Here is an 18,762-nt window from a genome sequence, read left to right as displayed (position 1 = left end):
CAAGCCATTCCTGCCTTATAATATCTGAAAACACTTAACACACATATCAAGACATCTATTGATAATAAGAGAGGATTAATAAAAAGCAAATATAAGATCAAAGAAGCATGTTTTCAATCAAAGCACATAATTAGGAAGGCAAATGTAAAACCATGCAAATAGTATGAATAAGTGGGTAAAGAGTAGATAAAAACCACTCAATTGAGCTTAAGATAAACCATAAAATAGTGGTTTATCATAGAGTCTCACTATCTTGTTGCCTGAAAGTTTGGACCTCAGCTCTCAGCCTTTTGATTCTTTGGGGAGGATAGAATCTGGCTAAAAATTTGTTCACCACATCTTCCCAAGTTGTCAAACTCTCCTTCGGAAAAGACTCCAGCCACTTGGCTGCCTTATCCTTGAGTGAGAATGGAAATAAGAGCAGTCTATAGGCATCAGGATGAACACCAGTAGACTTCACCGTGTCGCATATCCTCAGGAAGGTGGTTAGATGTTGATTGGGGTCTTCTTGGACTCCTCTTTCGAACGAACAGTTGTTCTGAACAAGGGTGATGAGCTGCGGTTTTAGTTCAAAATTATTGGTATGGATGGTCGGCTTTTGAATGCTACTTCCACAGTTTCCTGGGTTTGGATTGATGTAAGAGCCTAAAACTCTTCTCTCCTCCCCAGCATGATTTGCTCAACCTTCTCTGCCATGGTTGTGAGCTTCTTCTTCAAGATGGTTTTCCATGTTTTCTTTCATGTTTGGTTCAAAGTATTCCTCCTCTTCCTCGGCACCCACTACTCGTTTTTCTCTTGCTTCCCTTCTTAATCAAAGGAAGGTCCTCTCAGATTCTGAATCAAAGGAAGTTGAAGCCCCGCTTTTTCTCCCTGTCATACAACCAACAAAGCACAAGCAAAGAAAATAGATGCAGGAAGTATTTCTGTTAGAATTACTGTTAGTGTGAGTGATGCAATATATCAAACAGTTAGTGGGTCAGTGAGCTGAATTGTAAATAACTAAAAAAACGAAAAAAGTAAGGCGAGGGGAAGAAATTAACTAAAACTGAAAGTAAATTACTCAAACAAAAAATTAAATCAAACAAACTAAAAATGCTCAATCTAGTTATCCTCCAATTTAATCATTGTTGATTCAAAATCAATCCCCGGCAACGGCGCCATAAACTTGATACGCGAAAAACTTGTCTCGCAACAAATTCCTTCGGCAAGTGTACCGAATTCGTCGTCAAGTAAAAACTCACAATAGAGTGAGGTCGAATCCCACAGAGATTGATTGATCAAGCAACTTTAATTAAGGAAATGTTCTAGTTGAGCGAATCAGAATTTGAGTTGACAATTGCAGAAAATTAAATGGCGGGAAAGTAAATGGCAGAAACAGTAAATGTTGGAAATAAAGAGCTGAATGTAAATGGCGGAAAGTAAATTACAGAATCTTAAATGGGAATGGGGCAATTGCTCATAAAAGTAAATGGCAGAAATTAAAGAGAATGGGTAAGATCAGAACTGGGGAGTTCATTGGGCTCAGGAGATGTTGCATTCTCCGGATCAAGTTTATTTTCATCTCTTCCTCAATCAATGCATTCATTGATCTCCTTGGCAATCTTAAGTGATCGAATTACAATTCCTTGTAATTCAATCTCTCAAATCTTGATCAATAGACAATTCCTTGGTCAATTGCTCATGGAAAGATGAAGTATGGTCACTGATTATAGCACATGCATTTCCCAAATCAAGTGTTGGAAGGATTATAGTCACATATCCATCCACACCCAATTTGGTCCAGCATGAGAAAGCATTTCTAGCATGATCCCTTCATTCCTCTTTCAAGGTTCAAAAGAGATCCAAGTATGAATAGCTTCTTTTTCAAGATAACTACCCAATTGGATGAAGATCGAAAGCTTTCTAGTAAAATCAAGAGAAAAGATAGAAGAAGGAGAATGAAAACTAAAATTGATCCATCAAATTACAACAGAGCTCCCTAACCCAAAGAAAGGGGTTTAGTTGTTCATAGCTCTGGAAAATGAAAACAAAGATGGAGAATACATGCTGAAAGTAAACTAGAAGTGCAGAGAAAGTAAAATACAGAGAGTAGCTCTATGCCTAAAGGCTCCCTAAAGTTTTCAGCTCCCTAACTAATTCAAAGCTACTCCTATATATACTACTCTTCTGATCTTCTAGTTGGCTCTTCAAGTCTTGGGTATGGGCCTTTGGATCCTGAGTTTGAAGCAGTTATCTTCTTCATTGGGCTTAGCTGTGCTTGGAGAAGGAAAGTGTGAAGTAGGCAGGGACTTTTAGCTCAGGACGTTAGTGGTGTTAACGTTAAGTGAAAGTGTGGGTTCGAGAACGTTAGTGACAATCACCTTTTTCACTAACGTTGCTCACCCAAGTATGAGCCACGTTAACCTCAACGTTAGTGGCACAAACGTTACCACTAACGTTGCCTCTTGGTCCTTCGCACACGTTATTGGGACTTACCTTTCCCAATAACGTTGATGAGCCTCCCCCTTCTCTACGTTAGAGTCCACGTTAACTTAGTTAACGTGGCTCTTAACGTAAGCTTGCCAATCCTTCGAGAACGTTAGTGACACTTACCTTTGTCACTAACGTTCCAATGTGCCCCTATTTCTTACGTTAGAGTCCACGTTAACTAGGTTAATGTGGCTTCTAACGTAGTCATGCTAGCCATCTCCAACGTTAGTGACAAAGGTGAGTGTCACTAACGTTGGCTCATCATCTCTTTATCCACGTTAGCTTCCACGTTAACTAAGTTAACGTGGGAGTTAACGTTGCTTAAGGTGGCTCTTGGTGTTTCACCTCAACGTTAGTGACAAAGGTAAGTGTCACTAACGTTGGCGACCAATTTCTCTCTCCATGTTAGCTTCCATGTTAACTAAGTTAACGTGGGAGTTAACGTGGCTTATGGAAGCTTGGCCAACGTTAGTGACAAAGGTGAATGTCACTAACGTTGGCTTCCCTTTTGCTTCTTAACGTTAGAAGCCACGTTAACTAAGTTAACGTGGCAACTAACGTGGCCAATTATGAGCTTGGTCCAACGTTAGTGACAAAGGGGAGTGTCACTAACGTTGGCCTTGTTGTCTTCTTTCACGTTAGATTTCACGTTAACTTAGTTAACGTGACTCTTAACGTGGGCTTATGATGGCTTCGAGGGCGTTATTGGCGATTACCTTTCTCATTAACTTTGCAAGTTAGCACCCATTCCACGTTAGAGGTCCCACTAACATGACTGCTAACGTGGTTCTTCTTTGCTTCCTTTGTCCTGAAATCAAGCAACAAAGTGCATCAAAGTTCTGGTCCAAGTCATGAGTCATGCATCATCCAATTTATCATATAATTTATGCAAAATCCTCATAAAATCATGTAAAGTGCACAATGTATGCTTGAATCAAGATGTAAGTGAATATCTACCCAAAACTAACTTATTTTCTAAGAAAATGCATGAAACTACCCTAAAAACAGTAAAGAAAAGGTCAGTGAAACTGGCCAAAATGCCCTGGCATCACCTCACCTGTCATCAACCAATACATGTATCAAAGCCTTGCTAAAGTCATGAGAATTCACATCATTTTTAGCATACAAGTAATTATAGTATAATTCTTATGAAATTGCATCAAATTAACCATAGTTGGATGAATCTAGGTATGCATGAATTTCTATCCAAATTGCTTACTTATAACTCAAGAAATTGCATAAAACCTATTAAAAACAAAGAAAAAGGCTAGTGAAACTAGCCTAAGATGCCCTGACATCAGCTACCCAAAATCTCACTTTTGTATATTTCACATACTCATGTATCAACTTTTAATTCCATCACATCTGCATTGATCTTTTTGCTGAACTTAGCATTCGGGTAATTTTATCCCCTATTCATTTATTTCTTTTCTTTTCTTTTCTTCTTTTTTTTTTTTTTTGAACATGAATGAAAACATAATATATTAATGCATATGGTTTTTCTGATTTCACATGAGTAAGCACCCAAATTCCCAATATTTGTCAGTAAAAACACAACACATTCTCATCAACCCAAGTTTCCACATTTTCCCACACTTAGTTGACACACACTATCTTAAGCTAACCAAAGATTCAAATCGGGTAATTAATTGTTTTCCTGCTTAAGGCTATTGATTTGGTAATATAAAGAACAAATGGGGATTAAAAAAGGCTCAAAGTGGCAAACAAAGGTAAATGAAATGGTAGGCTATTTGGGATAAGTGAGCTAATAACAAATGATGGCCTCAATCATATGTATGCATTAATATACACTAAACAATGGACATATAGAATGGAACAAACCATAGATTGCAATCATAGAGAAGAAAATACACAAGAATAAAAATCATGGCTAAATAATGTAACCATATAATTAAGCTCAAAATCTCACAGGTTGTGTGTTCTTAGCTCAAAAACCATGTTCTAAATTAAAATCTTCAAACAAGTTTAACAAAATATTTTTAATTTGAATTAGTGAAATGCTATAAAATAAGGTCTTGAAAAAAAACTCATTACTTTAACCAAGTAATACATGCATGCAAGCAACTACTATCATGAAATCTATCCTATCTAATAAAAGAAAAATAAAATATTGGTGTTAAGAGAGAGAGATTACCTCCGGAAGTCAGGTACTGACATCCCCACACTTAAGGCTTGGCACAATCCTCCGTGCCATCAGTAAGGAACAAGGTGGGGCTAAGAGCATCGCCTCCACTGTCCGGCTCGTCATGGCTCCCTGTGCTACTCAGTGAAGGGGAGTCCGGGGTATCCTGCTGTTCCGAAGGTGGGTGAGTACTAACAATGAGCTCCTTCAGATAGGTGTATCGGCGCTTATTGTGGCACTCTATTTGCTCCATCCTCCGGTCTTGCCGGTCTAACCTCTAAAGGATCTGAAGGAACATCTGAGTGGTGGATGGTGCAGGAGGTGCGGATGATGGTGGAGCAGATGTTGGAGGAGTGTCCAAAGATGGGCCTGGATGCCGGCTCGCAGAAGGTACTGGGGGTCTGATGTACTTCCCATTCGGGACATACCGATCGTCCCTAGGGATCATGGCCTTCGTATCCCCCGTCCGATAAGAGACTCCTACCGCAGAGACTAAATCTGAAACCAATGCGGGAAAGGGTAGGTTCCCTGCGATCTGCACGTGTCCCATGGCCTGCCGGATGAGTCGGGGTAAGTTGAAAGGTTGCTCTGTAAGAATGCACCAGATGAGTACAGCCATGTCCGCAGTGAAGGTGGACTCGTGGGTGCTCGGGAAGATGTAGTTGGACATAATCTGTGCCCACACGTGAGCCTCCAAGGTAAGGGATTAGGCTGAGATGCTCTTGGGTTCAGCCCGGTGTTGTCCATAGATCCAGATGCTACCATGTTGGGCTATAACTCCAAGGACGCTGTCCCAATCAAACTGATACATCTGGTGCTTAAGCTGGGCCTCTTGATAGGCATCCAATCCCTCTGGGCTAGGTGGAAGATCCAGTACTCTCTGAATGTCATCTTCGGAGACCGGGACTTGCTTTTGACGAACATAGACAGACTGCAGGGTAAGCGAGTAGAAGTTGGAGCAGAATTCAACTACCCATGATAGGTCGGTCTGCCACGGCTGCCTCCTTAAGAATCCCCACTGTCTCCTTTCAATGTGGGGCTCCACAAAATCAACAAAATATGTTGGCAGAATGAGTAGATGCTCATTATTGTAGTTTCTCTCTGCTAGGATGGGGAACATCTGCTCGCTATAACGGTTGGTGAACCGTGTGGAGTCCCGTGCGGGAAAGGCTTTCTCCGCTTCATCAACTTTGATGATCCTCTTTATCCGCTTGGTAGGTGGCTTGACGCTTGTAGATGGTTGCACCTTAGCCGGTGCTCTCCTGGTTCCTTTCCTTGTCGGTGGCTATTCAGAAGCCTTCTCCTTTCCTCTTTCAGTGGCCATCCTAAAGAAGAAAGAAAGAGAATTAATGTCAAATATAGATTGCTAACAATCGGAAGGAAGAAAGTCCAAGTAATAATGAATGCCAAAGGAAAGGGAATGTCTTATGCATGGTAGCTACAACATGCATGGAAGACATTAATTAAAATCATGAAGGCAATTCATAACAATTAGATGCAAGAGGGTTAAAAGCATGCAAGTAATAAGCATGAGAAGCATGACTCAAGCATCAATTATTAAATATACCAAATTAATGAGCACTTGTATGATGACAATTGTGAATGATATCCTCAATGCATGTGGAGTGCAAGTGTTGTGAGAAAGTGACATTAAAGGGTAAGAATAAAATAGGAAAGGAGATCAAAATGCCATGTTAGCCTTTTCACAAACACTTTGTGTTCAATATAAAAATAAGCATTAAAGTAATTAATCCATGCAAATATGAGACCCAAAATAAAATGTCAATTATCAAATTAATTCTCATAGTATCCATAAGCTCAAATATAACAAAATAGTACCTAAATAAAGCTCCAACACCAACATTAAAAAAATGCAAAATAAAGGAATGAAAAAGAAATTATAAAGAACTAAGCTAACAGAAAATTAAAAATAAATATAATAATTAAATACGATAAATAAAAGAAGAAAGGAAGAGTAGAGGAAAGGAGAAAAGAAACCTTAAGAGAAAGATGAAAGTAGGATTTTGAGTGGGAGTAAGAATGGGGGAAGAGGAAGGAAGGAAGAAGAAAAGGAAAGAAAATTAAAGTTGTCGGAGTTAGTGGTCTCCGGTGCTAGTCCGCCGGTGATGGTGGAAGAAGGGAAGAATAAAGGAGTAAGAAGTAAGAAGTAAGAAGGGGAAAGAATGAAGAAGAAAGAATGAAGAAATAGGATTGAATGAGAATTAGGATTGGAGAGGGGAAGAAATTGAAACTGGCAGCACGCTGAATAACTGACGCGGCGCATGTGACGCGCACGCGTCTCCCATGCGTACGCGTGGGTGGGCACAAATTGAAGCGACGGGTAAGCATCGGTCATGCGTACGCGTGACCATGCTTGTGCCAATTGCGCGATTCCAGCCTCACGCACGCACAACTCTTTGTTTATTTTGTACTAGGGCCAAAATCACCTACGACACGTGCGCGTCTGTCACTCCCACGCGTGGATTCTCTTAAAGTGAAGACGACGCGTACGCGTCAGGGACGCATACGTGTGAGTTGAATTGTGCCTCCAGCACACTTCCCGCGTGATTCCATCACAACTCTCTGTTCAACACACTTGTTTACGCCGATTTCCATGTCAACGTGTACGCGTCAAGGACGCTTACGTGTGGCTTGGCAAAACCATAGCTGATGCACACGCGAAAGGTACGCGTACACGTGGGGTTGTTTGGGCGCTAGGCAACCCTCCTGCACAGCTCTCGTGCAACTCTCTGTTCAATTCCAATATTTCGCGCATTCACGCACGACGCGTACTCGTCATAGACGCTTGTGCATCGAATGCTTTTTTTATGTAAAAATAGTAACTAATAGAAGTATTTATGCAGAATTTAACCCTAATAAAAATAAAATAGAAGTAAAAATGAAAATGGAAGATCGTACCATGGTGGGTTGTCTCCCACCTAGCACTTTTCTTTAACGTCTTTAAGTTGGACGGTCCACAAGCTCAGTCTTCTTCTATTGCTGGATCTGCCAAGAGGAAGATCTCCAGCTCCTTGTTGTTCTTCATCTTCTCACCATGATATAGCTTCAAGCGGTGGCCATTGACTTTGAAGAATTTGGGGCTTGAAGGATGACTCAGGTGGAAGACTCCATATGGCTCTGCCTTCTCCACCCTATAGGGTCCTTCCCACCTTGATCTCAGCTTTCCTAGCATGAGCCTCAACCTTGAGTTATAAAGGAAAACCAACTCCCCAGGTCTGAACTCTCTTCTCTTGATATTCTTGTCATGCACAGACTTCACCCTCTCTTTGTAGAGCCTTGAATTCTCATATGCTTCTAGTAGAAGGCACTCCAATTCCTGTAGTTGCAGCTTCCTTGCAGCACTGGCTCTCCCCAATCCTAAGTTGCATTCCCTCACTGTGCAGAAAGCCTTGTGTTCCATCTCCACTGGGAGGTGACAAGCCTTTCCGTAGACTAGGCAGAATGGACTCATTCCGATGGGTGTCTTGTACACTGTCCGATAAGCCCAAAGTGCATCTGCAAGCCTGGTACTCTAGTCTCTTCTATGAGGCTTGACAATCTTCTCTAATATGTGCTTTATCTCTCTGTTAGACACCTCAGCTTGCCCATTGGTCTGGAGATGGTAAGCCATCGCCACCTTGTAAATAATGCCATGTTTTTTCAGCATACCTGTCATTCTCCTATTACAAAAATGAGTGCCTTGATCACTCACGATTGCTCGTGGTGATCCAAAGAGACAAATAATATTATTTCAAACAAAAGAGACAACAACGTTAGCATCATCAGTACGGGTGGAAATTGCTTCCACCCATTTAGAAACATAATCAACAGCTAACAATATGTATAAAAAACCATTAGAGTTTGGAAATGGACCCATGAAATCAATACCCTAAACATAAAAAATTTCACAAAATAACATAAGTTGTTGGGGCATCTCATCCCTCTTGGATATATTACCAAACATTTGGCATGAGGAGTAAGATTCACAGAAAGCAGTGGCATCCTTAAAAAGTGTGGGTCACCAAAATCCACAGTCTAAAATTTTTCTAGCAGTTCTTTGAGGTCCAAAGTGTCCACCACTCTCAGAAGAGTGGCAGGCCTCCAAAATTGACTGGAATTCTGATTGTGGCACACACCTTCTAATTATTTGGTCTGCACCACATCTCCATAAATATGGATCATCCCATATATAATATTTGGACTCGCTTTTAAGCTTGTCCTTTTGATGCTTAGTAAAATTAGGAGGAAAGGTACGACTAATCAAATAATTAGCTATAGGTGCATACCAAGGAACCACATCAGATATTGCGTGCAAACTATCAAGTGGAAAAGCATCATTGATAGGAGTGGAGTCACTGTTAATGTGCTCTAGGCGACTCAAGTGGTCCACCACTAAATTTTTGGAACCACTCCTATCTTTGATCTCTAAATCAAATTCTTGCAGCAGCAATATCCAATGGATTAACCTTGTTTTGGACTCTTTTTTAGCTAATAGATATTTTAGAGCTGCATGGTCTGAACATACTACTACCTTAGTACCAAGTAAATAAGCTCGGAATTTATCGAAAGAAAAAACAATAGCTAAAAGCTCTTTTTCAGTGGTAATATAATTAGACTGTGCACCATCTAGAGTTTTAGAAGCATAAGCAATTATATAAAGGTCCTTACCTTCGCGCTGAGCCAGCGCCGCTCCTACCTCATAGTTGGATGCGTCACACATTATCTCGAACGGCCGACTCCAGTCAGGCCCTCTCACAATAGGAGCTTGGGTCAAGGCGATCTTCAGCTTATCAAACGCTTTCATGCAGTCCTCACTCTGCTCGAACTCAACGTCCTTCTACAGCAGTCGGGATAAAGGCAATGCTACCTTACTAAAGTCCTTGATAAATCGCCGGTAAAAACCTGCATGACCAATAAAAGAATGGACTTCCCTCACGGAGGAGGGGTAAGGTAAATCAGAAATAACATCTACCTTTGTTGGATCAACAGAAATACCAGTATTAGAAACAACATGTCCTAGAACAATACATTGTTTTACCATAAAATGACATTTTTCAAAATTTAGTACAAGGTTTGAACTAACTAATCTTTCTAATACTCTAGCTAAACTATCCAAGCAAAGGTCAAACGAATCACCATACACACTAAAGTCATCCATAAAAACTTCCATACAGTGCTCAAGAAGATCTGAGAAAATATTCATCATGCACCTTTGAAACGTAGCCGGTGCATTACATAAGCCAAAAGGCATTCTCTTATATGCATACGTTCCAAAAGGACATGTAAAAGTAGTTTTCTCCTGATCATCTGGAGCTATATGAATTTGAAAATAGCCAGTGTAACCATCTAGAAAATAGTAGTGTGATTTACCTGACAGGCGATCAAGCATTTGATCGATGAATGGTAACGGGTAGTGATCCTTGCGAGTAGCCTGGTTGAGATGCCTATAGTCAATGCACACCCTCAAGGAGTTTTGTACTCTAGTAGCCATGAGTTCCCCATGCTCATTCTTCACTGTAGTGACGCCAGACTTCTTTGGAACCACTTATACCGGGCTAACCCATTCACTATCCGAGATTCGATAGATAATGTCGGCTTCAAGGCAATCTGGTCACTTCCTTCTTGAAAACTTCTAAAATGGTGGAGTTCAACCGCCTTTGAGGTTGATGGATAGGCCTTGCTCCCTCTTCTAGGAATATGCAGTGCTCACAGACTTGAGGGCTGATACCTACTATGTCCGCCAAACTCCACCCAATTGCTTTCTTGTGTCTTCTAAGCACACTAAGCAACTACTCCTCTAGAAATCTTGTAGTTTATAGTCATTTTATCATTTTCTGCTTTGACAATGGTTTCAGTCATTTTCTTATAATATTTTATAAGTATTAATTCTTCTTGTATATAGCTTACATCTGTCCCTGAGTCTACCATGGCTATAAACTCAAAATTTTCTTTTCCGATTATTATCACTATAGGAGTATACGACTTTTGATTAACTAGTAATGTCAGTTCATTAATATAGTTCTGGGGAGTTACAACTTCTTCTTCTTCTCCTATTAATTCTAGTCATTCCTTTCTCTTTTGTAAGTTTACAATGTTTTCTCCTTCTAATTTTAGTATCATGTAGTCAAGAGAAATATCTTGTTGTTTTAACTCAGAAATTTCAATTCTTAATATTTTTATTTCCTCTTGTAGATGTTTTAAAGATGTTTCTTTTTTAGGGGTTCTAAACCTATTGTATATCTCTTTAATTTCTACTGGCCTTATCTTTTCTTTAACTTGTTCTTCTTTTCTAATCAAATCATTTAATTGGAGTATAAATTTGTCTTTTAAAGGAGAATATTCTAATTTATCTATTATAGTTATTAGAGTACTCGTTTGTTCTCTGGTTAATGTATTTACTGATTTTTCTTGAGTTCTTGTGATTATATTTAGGGATTTTACACAACTATCACAAGTACATACTCTTGATCCTAAACAAGAGTCTTCTAATTCTGAAGAACTTGAAGATGTTATGTCTAGCTGTTGTATAAAGTTTTCCGATCCATCAGAAGAGTATTCTTTTTCTGATTCTACTTTTGATTCACTATCAATTAATATAGCGGCTAATGCTTGCCTTACCTCCTCATTACTAATTTTATTTATCTTTTTTTCTGTTTTGCAATTGTTAGCATAATGACCTGGTTTCTTACATTTTTAACAGAGTATATGTTATTTGTCGCCTTTCTTTTATTTCTCTATTTTTTATTTTTCCTGTAGTTTTCCTTCAGCTTGTTTCCTGTGGTATAAGATTCTCTATATTGGTACCTATTTCCCTATTTCTTTGTATTTTTTTCTTAATAATTCTATTTTGGTTACTAGGTGCTTTTTGTAATATCCTACCACACAGAGCTTTACGTTATAGTAGTAAATCGGAAGTGGTGAGGTATTATGACCTCTAAAAACAAAATATATATACATAGTATTTGAAGAAATATTCGTTAACTAGGAGCCTGTTAATAAAGAATAATCAAAACAAGTATGTATCACTCGCGATGCGTTCAGAATAAAGGCAAAATCAAGAAAACAAGATATGGGGAAAATAATATATATAATTCAAAATGTAAATACAAAAGTAGTACTAGTCTCGACCTACGAAGAAAAAGGTCGGCTAGACAAATATATATAATCCCAAAAGTATGATGACAGTTAACATAAAACCTGTTTCTCCGAAATCAACCTCTAAAAGGGATATACAAGTTAATATACAAAAGTGGAGAATATCTAACTGAGATACAAAATGTAGAGCCCAAAATAAATCTTTGCTTCCCAAAAGAGATCCTACACGCTCAGCGAGGTGCATCATATCTTGAATCTATAAAGTAGAAATTCCCAAAATGGGTGAGAACATCATCCTTTATAGGGTTCTCAGCAAGGTAAAAGTTCTACATAGAGATGATGTAAGGACTACACGAACCCACTAAGCAATCCTAAAACTCTAGTAGACGAGATCCAAGCCTAAGGTCCTCTCTAATTCGAATAGGGTAAACAGACTAATATCAGCTATACATATATACTCAATCTCATTTACTTTGAATAAGTCATTATCAAACTCAGTCTCATCTCAATAGTATCTATTTCATTTTCAATATTTAGTCTCAGCATATTTAGTGATTTCGAGTTCTCAACTTTCCTCAATACAAGTCATCAGTTCTCTCATTGTCATAATGGTTCAAACTTAATAGATTGATATCCAATCATTTTGTCCAGTAGTGGTAACAAACTCCAAGCAGAACAACCCTCAGCATCAATCGACACCAGCATGAGAGACCTATCAGATATTCAAACACAATCAAGACAAACCAGTAATACACAAGTAAATTCAAGTAAAGCAATTAGCATATAGTCACCTAATATACACAAATAAATAGGCCAAGAGAAGTAAAAAACCCAAAAAATCAATCAAATGCAGATGATGCATATTTGTCCTACTCACCATGAGCTCACGTGTCTACAACACCACAATCCCCACCTTGTGGGCGATACACCACCACGATCTCCACAACATGTGTGGGAGGTAAAAACCATGATCCCCACGTCAACTCCTACATTGGACAAGCGGTACACCACCAAGATCCTTGCTACGTGCATAAGTCACAATCTAACAACCCGTGGGTAGTAAATAACCAGGATCTCTCGTGAGTGGGATAACACTACCGTCCTCACCACAGGCGGGATAAAACCACCGTCCCTGCATCTGCACCATAACCATGAACAAACGAGATAAGACCATCGTCCTTGCTAGGTGCAGGTGTCAAATCAATAATCACAAACAAACGGGATTAAACCACTGTCCTTGCCGAGACAAACTCATCAATCAATAACCACGAACAAAAGGGATTAAACCACCGTCCTTACCAGGACAAAACTCATCAATCAATAACCATGAACAAGTAGGATTAAACCACTGTCTTTGCCAAGACAACTCAAATCAGTTAACATTAATGTCCTTTAGCTGTTTCATATGTTACTAAGCTCATTAACCCCAATCCGTTATCCATTTATCAAACTATGATTCATTAACCCCAGTCTTTTATCAATTTCTCATTCTCATTAACTCGTGAAAGGGATGAAACCTCCGTCCTCACCATTATCTCATAATTCTTATAAATTACAACTTAACTACATGTTCAAAAAGTATTTATTTTCCCTTCAACTCCAATACTTAACTCTATTAACTTTTCTCATTTTTATTCAAATTATCATTCTCTTTGTCTAGTGAGTGGGATCACACCGCTCTCATTGCAGGCGGGACAAACTACCATCCCTGCAACAACTTCATCTAGCTAATCAGGCATCTAACTAGAAACAGATTAATTCAACTCACGGTTTAACCTCATACTCAGTTCAGGGCTTAAAACATGGTTGTCATACTTAAAACAGGGGTTTCGGGGGCTTATAACCTTGCCGGAAAGGCCAAACAGTGAAAACAGAGTTTTAGTGAAAAACAAGACTTGCGCGTGCGCATGCCAAAATTTGGCGATGTCGCGTACACATGCCACTTTTGCATACGCATGATAATTGTCCCAAATTGAAACATCGTGCACACAACCTTATCTCATGCGTGCGACCCCAAAAGTTTTCTGGTTCATTCTGCAACTCAACTTTTTACACCAAACTTCTAACCCTCATAACTTTCTCTACAAAAATCTATTTTTTTATCATCTTTATATCGTTTTAAAATTAATTTATTATCTTTAATTTAACAAAACTTACACTTAATTCCAAACTCCAAGCGCCAAGTTATGGCCCGTCGAAGTTGGTTAAAAATTACTTTTATCAAAATTTTGCATTAACTCATTATTTGCTAAATGTTCAACTTATCTCTTTTAAAACCCACCCAAAACCATATTTTATACATTCTCAGTGTTCCATATTCATTCTCAAATAATTTATTATTCATTCAAGACATATAGCATCAATTGCTAGCAATTAGTCAATACCCAAATTCTCATCAATCTCCATTAATCCTAATCAACATAGGGTTTTTGCATATATCATCAAAACTGAGGGTTTGAGATTCTTTGGGGAAATATTGATCCCTGAAGGAGGTAGCCCTGTAATAACTGCCACATCAAAAAGAATCGGGCCAACCATCCTACATGGTAAATGGAGCTTATTAGTCGATCGACTTCAAAAGTATAAGGTAGCTCCAATCATCCAATGATGAGTAGTAAGTTGGTACTGAGACAATAGAAGTAGGTCATATATGCCACGCTAGGCCCAAAAGTTTTTCTTTTCTAGTTTGATCCTTTTGAACCAGGCCAAATAGTTAACACTTTTCGAAGAGGTTTTGGGATTATTTTGAAACCCTTTTGTATGGTCATCAAAGAGGACCATTAGTAGTAGGCTAGTGTTAATGGGTATCAAATTGACCACTAAGGGTTCTCAAATCACCAATTCAATGAGACCCAATGACTCAAGATCACTCAATTCCCTTAGCCTAGGCCAAGAGTAAAGAAAATTACTCTATAACTAGTGAAAGAATTTTATCAAACATCTAGAGTGTAATAAAAGTAAACATCATAAGTTGTAAGAATTAATGAAAGCTATAACTAACATAAGCAAGAAATCAACAATAGCAATTAAGATAAACATAAAAAGACATGAAAACATGAAATTACATTAAAAGGGAATTAAAATCTAGCAAGGGTTCATCAACATAAAAGAGAGCAAAATAAGAAATTAACAAGAGAAGTAGATACATCAAAGTGCTAGAACAAATAAAAGTAAAGAAAAACTAAAATGAAACAAGAATTAAAACTTGGATCTAAGAAAATTTAACCTAAACTACCCTAAATTCTAGAGAGAATGAAGAGCTTCTCTCTCTAGAATTCTAACCTACAACATGATGAAAACTATACTATGGCTACTCCCCCCCCCCCTCCCAATTCCTTTGCAATCCCTGGGTTCAAAAGCATCAGAACTGAGTTGGATTTGGGCCTCCTTGAGCTCAGAAATCGCCCCCAGCGTATTGCCTTTAGTGAGGTCACGTGCACGCGTACGCATGGGTCACGCGTACTCGTCACTGGCAAATTTCCTCCTCACGCGTACGCGTGGGTGACGCGTGCGCGTTGCCTTGAGTTCATCAAATCCTCATTTCTTCATGAATTCTCCATTTTTGTATGCTTTTTCTTCATTCCTTCAATCCAATCTTTGCTTGGATTATTTTGTTGCTTAGATTAGGTATTATTTTTAATTTTGTTTGAGTCTTTTACTTTTCTTTTTTCAAAAAAAAATAAAATAAATTTTCAAAAACCTTTTCTTTTCTTTATTAATTTTTATCCTTTGTTTGAGTCTTTGTTCTTGTTCTTGTTTGAGTCTTTTTCGAATTTCTTGAGTCTTTTTCTAAAAAAAATTCAAAAATAGTGTCTTTTGTTTGAATCTTGTGTCAATCTTTAAGTTTAGTGTCTTCTTGTGTCTTTTCTTTTAAAATTTTCGAAATTGGTATCTTTGGTTTTCAAAATTTTTAAGTTTGGTGTCCTTTGCATGTTCTTTATTTTCTTTGAATTCTTTAAGTTTTGCTCTTGTTTTTCTTCTTGTTTTGATCGTTAAAATTTTGAAGTTTGGTGTCTTTAGGTGTTTTTCTTTGAAATTTTCGAAAATTTAGAGTCTTAGATCTAAAAATTTTAAATTTGGTGTCATTTAGTTGTTTTCCTCTTTTTTCATTAATTCATAAAATCAAAAAAATATCTTTTCTATCTTTTTACTTTAATTTTCGAAAATTGCAACAAATTTTTCAAATTTTAATTTCAAAATCATTATCTTATCTTATCTTAGTTTTAAATTTCAAGTTCAAATATTTTCAAAATCGTATCTTTTTCAAATTACTATCTTATCTTTTTATCTTTTCTTAAAATTCAAAAAAAAATCTTATCTTATCTTATTTCAAAAAAAATTAAAATTCAATTTCAAAATTTAAAATTTAGAATTTCAAATTTCAAAATCCAAAATCAAATCTTTTTCAAAAATCAAATTTCAAATCTTATCCCTTTCAAATCTTTTTCAAATTCTTATCTTATCTTTTCTAATTTTAAAATTTTAACTTCAAATCTTTTCTAATCTTCTATCTTATCTTGTTTTCAAATCTTTCTTAATTAGTTAATTAAATTCTCTTTCTTCTTTTTCAAAACTTCCTAACTAATTCTTCTCTCTTCTAATTTTCAAAAGTATCTTCTCTATTTCTCTATCTTCTTTTTCGAAATTCATTATTTAACTTTCAAATATTTTTAGTTAATTAATTTTATTTTCAAATTTAATTAATAATTAAAAATAAAAAAAATATTTTCTCTTTTTACTTTTTAATTTTCAAATTCCTCTATCTTCATAGCCGAATTCTTTCTCTATTTTCTCTATCTTCATTCTTCTTTTCTTTCTTCTTCACATCTCATAGGGAGTCCTCTGTTCTTGAACATAGAGCTCCCATTCTTCTTCTTTCTTGTTTTCTTTTTCTTGTTTATGACCAGAAACAGAAATAAAGAGCCTCTCTTTTAAACCTGATCCTGAACCTGAGAAAACTCTAAGGAGGCATTTACAACAAGCTAAAGTATAACACTTCGGAAGAAACCTCTCAGAAAATTTTGAACAAGAAGCTGAAGACATGGCAGACAATGCTAATAATGGAGGAGATGCAAGAAAGGATCTTGGTGACTACACCATACCTACCTCTGATTTCTATGGAAGAAGCATCTCCATACCTTCCATTAGAGCTAACAACTTTGAGCTTAAGCCTCAGCTAGTCTCTCTTCTGCAACAGAGTTGCAAGTTCCATGGACTTCCACTAGAAGATCCACACCAATTCCTGTCAGAATTCTTGCAAATCTGTGACACTGTTAAGACCAATAGAATGGATCCTGAGGTCTACAAACTTATGCTCTTTCCCTTTGCTTTTAGAGACAGAGCTAAAATATGGTTGGATTCTCAACCTAAAGAAAGCTTAGACTCTTGGGAGAAGTTAGTCAATGCTTTCTTGGCCAAATTCTTTCCTCCTCAGAAGATGAGCAAAATCAGAGTGGAAGTTCAAACCTTCAGACAAAAAGAAGGTGAATTCCTCTATGAAGCTTGGGAAAGATACAAGTAACTGATCAGGAGGTGTCCTCCTGACATGCTCTTAGAATGGTCTATCCTAGCTATCTTCTATGATGGTCTGTCTGAGATGTCCAAAATATCATTGGATAGTTCTGCTGGTAGATCACTCCACTTGAAGAAAATGCCTGAAGAGGCAAGAGAACTTATTGAGATGGTTGCAAACAACCAATTTATGTACATCTCTTAGAGAAATCCTGTGAACAATGGGGTCCCTCAGAAGAAAGGAGTTCTTGAAGCAGACACTCTAAATGCCATATTAGCTCAGAACAAGATCTTGACCCAGTAGGTCAATATGATCTCAGCATTTGACTAGAATGCAAGTTGCAGCTGGCAGCACTCAAGAAGCTTCCTCTGAAGTAGAAGCTTATGATCCTGATCAACCTACCATGGAAGAGGTGAATTACATGGGAGAACCCTATGGAAACACCTACAATCCCTCATGGAAGAATCATCCTAACCTTTCATGGAAGGATCAATAGAAGCCTCAACAAGGCTTCAACAATAATCAAGGTGGAAGAACCCAAAATAGGTTCAACAACAGACCATCATTTCCATCTTCTCAGGGACTTATGGAGACACCTAAGCAGAGCCTTTCTGACTTAGTCACTATAGTCTCCAACCTCTCTAAGATCACTCATAGTTTCATCACTAAAATAAGATCCTCCATTAGAAATTTAGAGGTACAAGTTGGCCAACTGAGCAAGAGAATCCTTGAGACTCCTCCTGACACTCTTCCTAGTAATACTGAAGTAAACTGATAAGAAGAATTATTGTCGGGTTAGAATCAATCAAGACACAAGCATCAATTCGTTGGTAGCATAGTCCAAACCAACAATAAATTCTCAAGATCAAATAATATAAAGTCAATACAAAATAACCGAGGGTATTTAGCTCCCGGGTCGTCTTCCCTAGGAATTGCAATGAAATGTATAATCATTGGCTATGAGAGAGAGCATGGGGGATTGGGAATGAAAGCAAGAGAGCAAGAGATGTAAATAGCAAGAAAGTAAATGAGAATGCAAGGAATGTAGATGACAACTCTTGGCAAGAAGTGGGTAATCTAGGTTTCCTATCCTAGTTGTGGACCACAAACATGGCAATTGTGTGGAAGCAATCCAAACCAGTCAATCCTCCTTGAGAATTAGTCAAAGGGTGTAATTGATCTCAATCCATAAGTTCTAGTCAACTCACTAATTACTTAGTGAAAGAATAGCGTCAATAGAAACCAAACTAATTAACCATTCTCACACAATGCGGAATGGACATCCACAACTCAATTCCACCCAAACATCCAATTTCTCAATCAAGAGTGTGAAAACTAAACATGCAAGGATTTACACATCAAAGCAATAAAAGTTAAAGCAATTAAATGCAAGGAAAATAAATGGCAAGAAAGTAACTTAACATGCAAGAAAGTAAATGAAAGCAAGTAAAAGTCAAAGCAATAAAACTTCAAAAGCAAGAAACCTCTTGACAAGTAATTGAGAACTAAGGCTACATATCCTAGCCATTGACCACAAACATAT

The 18,762-nt window shown here is 37.7% G+C and overlaps 1 non-coding gene across 1 annotated transcript; it reads right to left on the bottom strand.

Annotated features, from left to right (window-relative positions):
• Window positions 1-17,150: 17,150 nt before the first annotated feature.
• LOC148571960 (small nucleolar RNA R71) lies at window positions 17,151-17,259 on the bottom strand. The gene has a single exon (XR_015907994.1). It is a non-coding gene; the product is annotated as a small nucleolar RNA R71 (small nucleolar RNA).
• Between the last annotated feature and the right edge of the window lie 1,503 nt (window positions 17,260-18,762).

Source organism: Arachis ipaensis, chromosome B3, assembly GCF_059453495.1.
Source record: "Arachis ipaensis isolate K30076 ecotype BB chromosome B3, ASM5945349v1, whole genome shotgun sequence".
Classification (NCBI taxonomy): Eukaryota; Viridiplantae; Streptophyta; class Magnoliopsida; order Fabales; family Fabaceae; genus Arachis; species Arachis ipaensis.
This window is presented reverse-complemented; position numbering and strand designations above follow the sequence as displayed.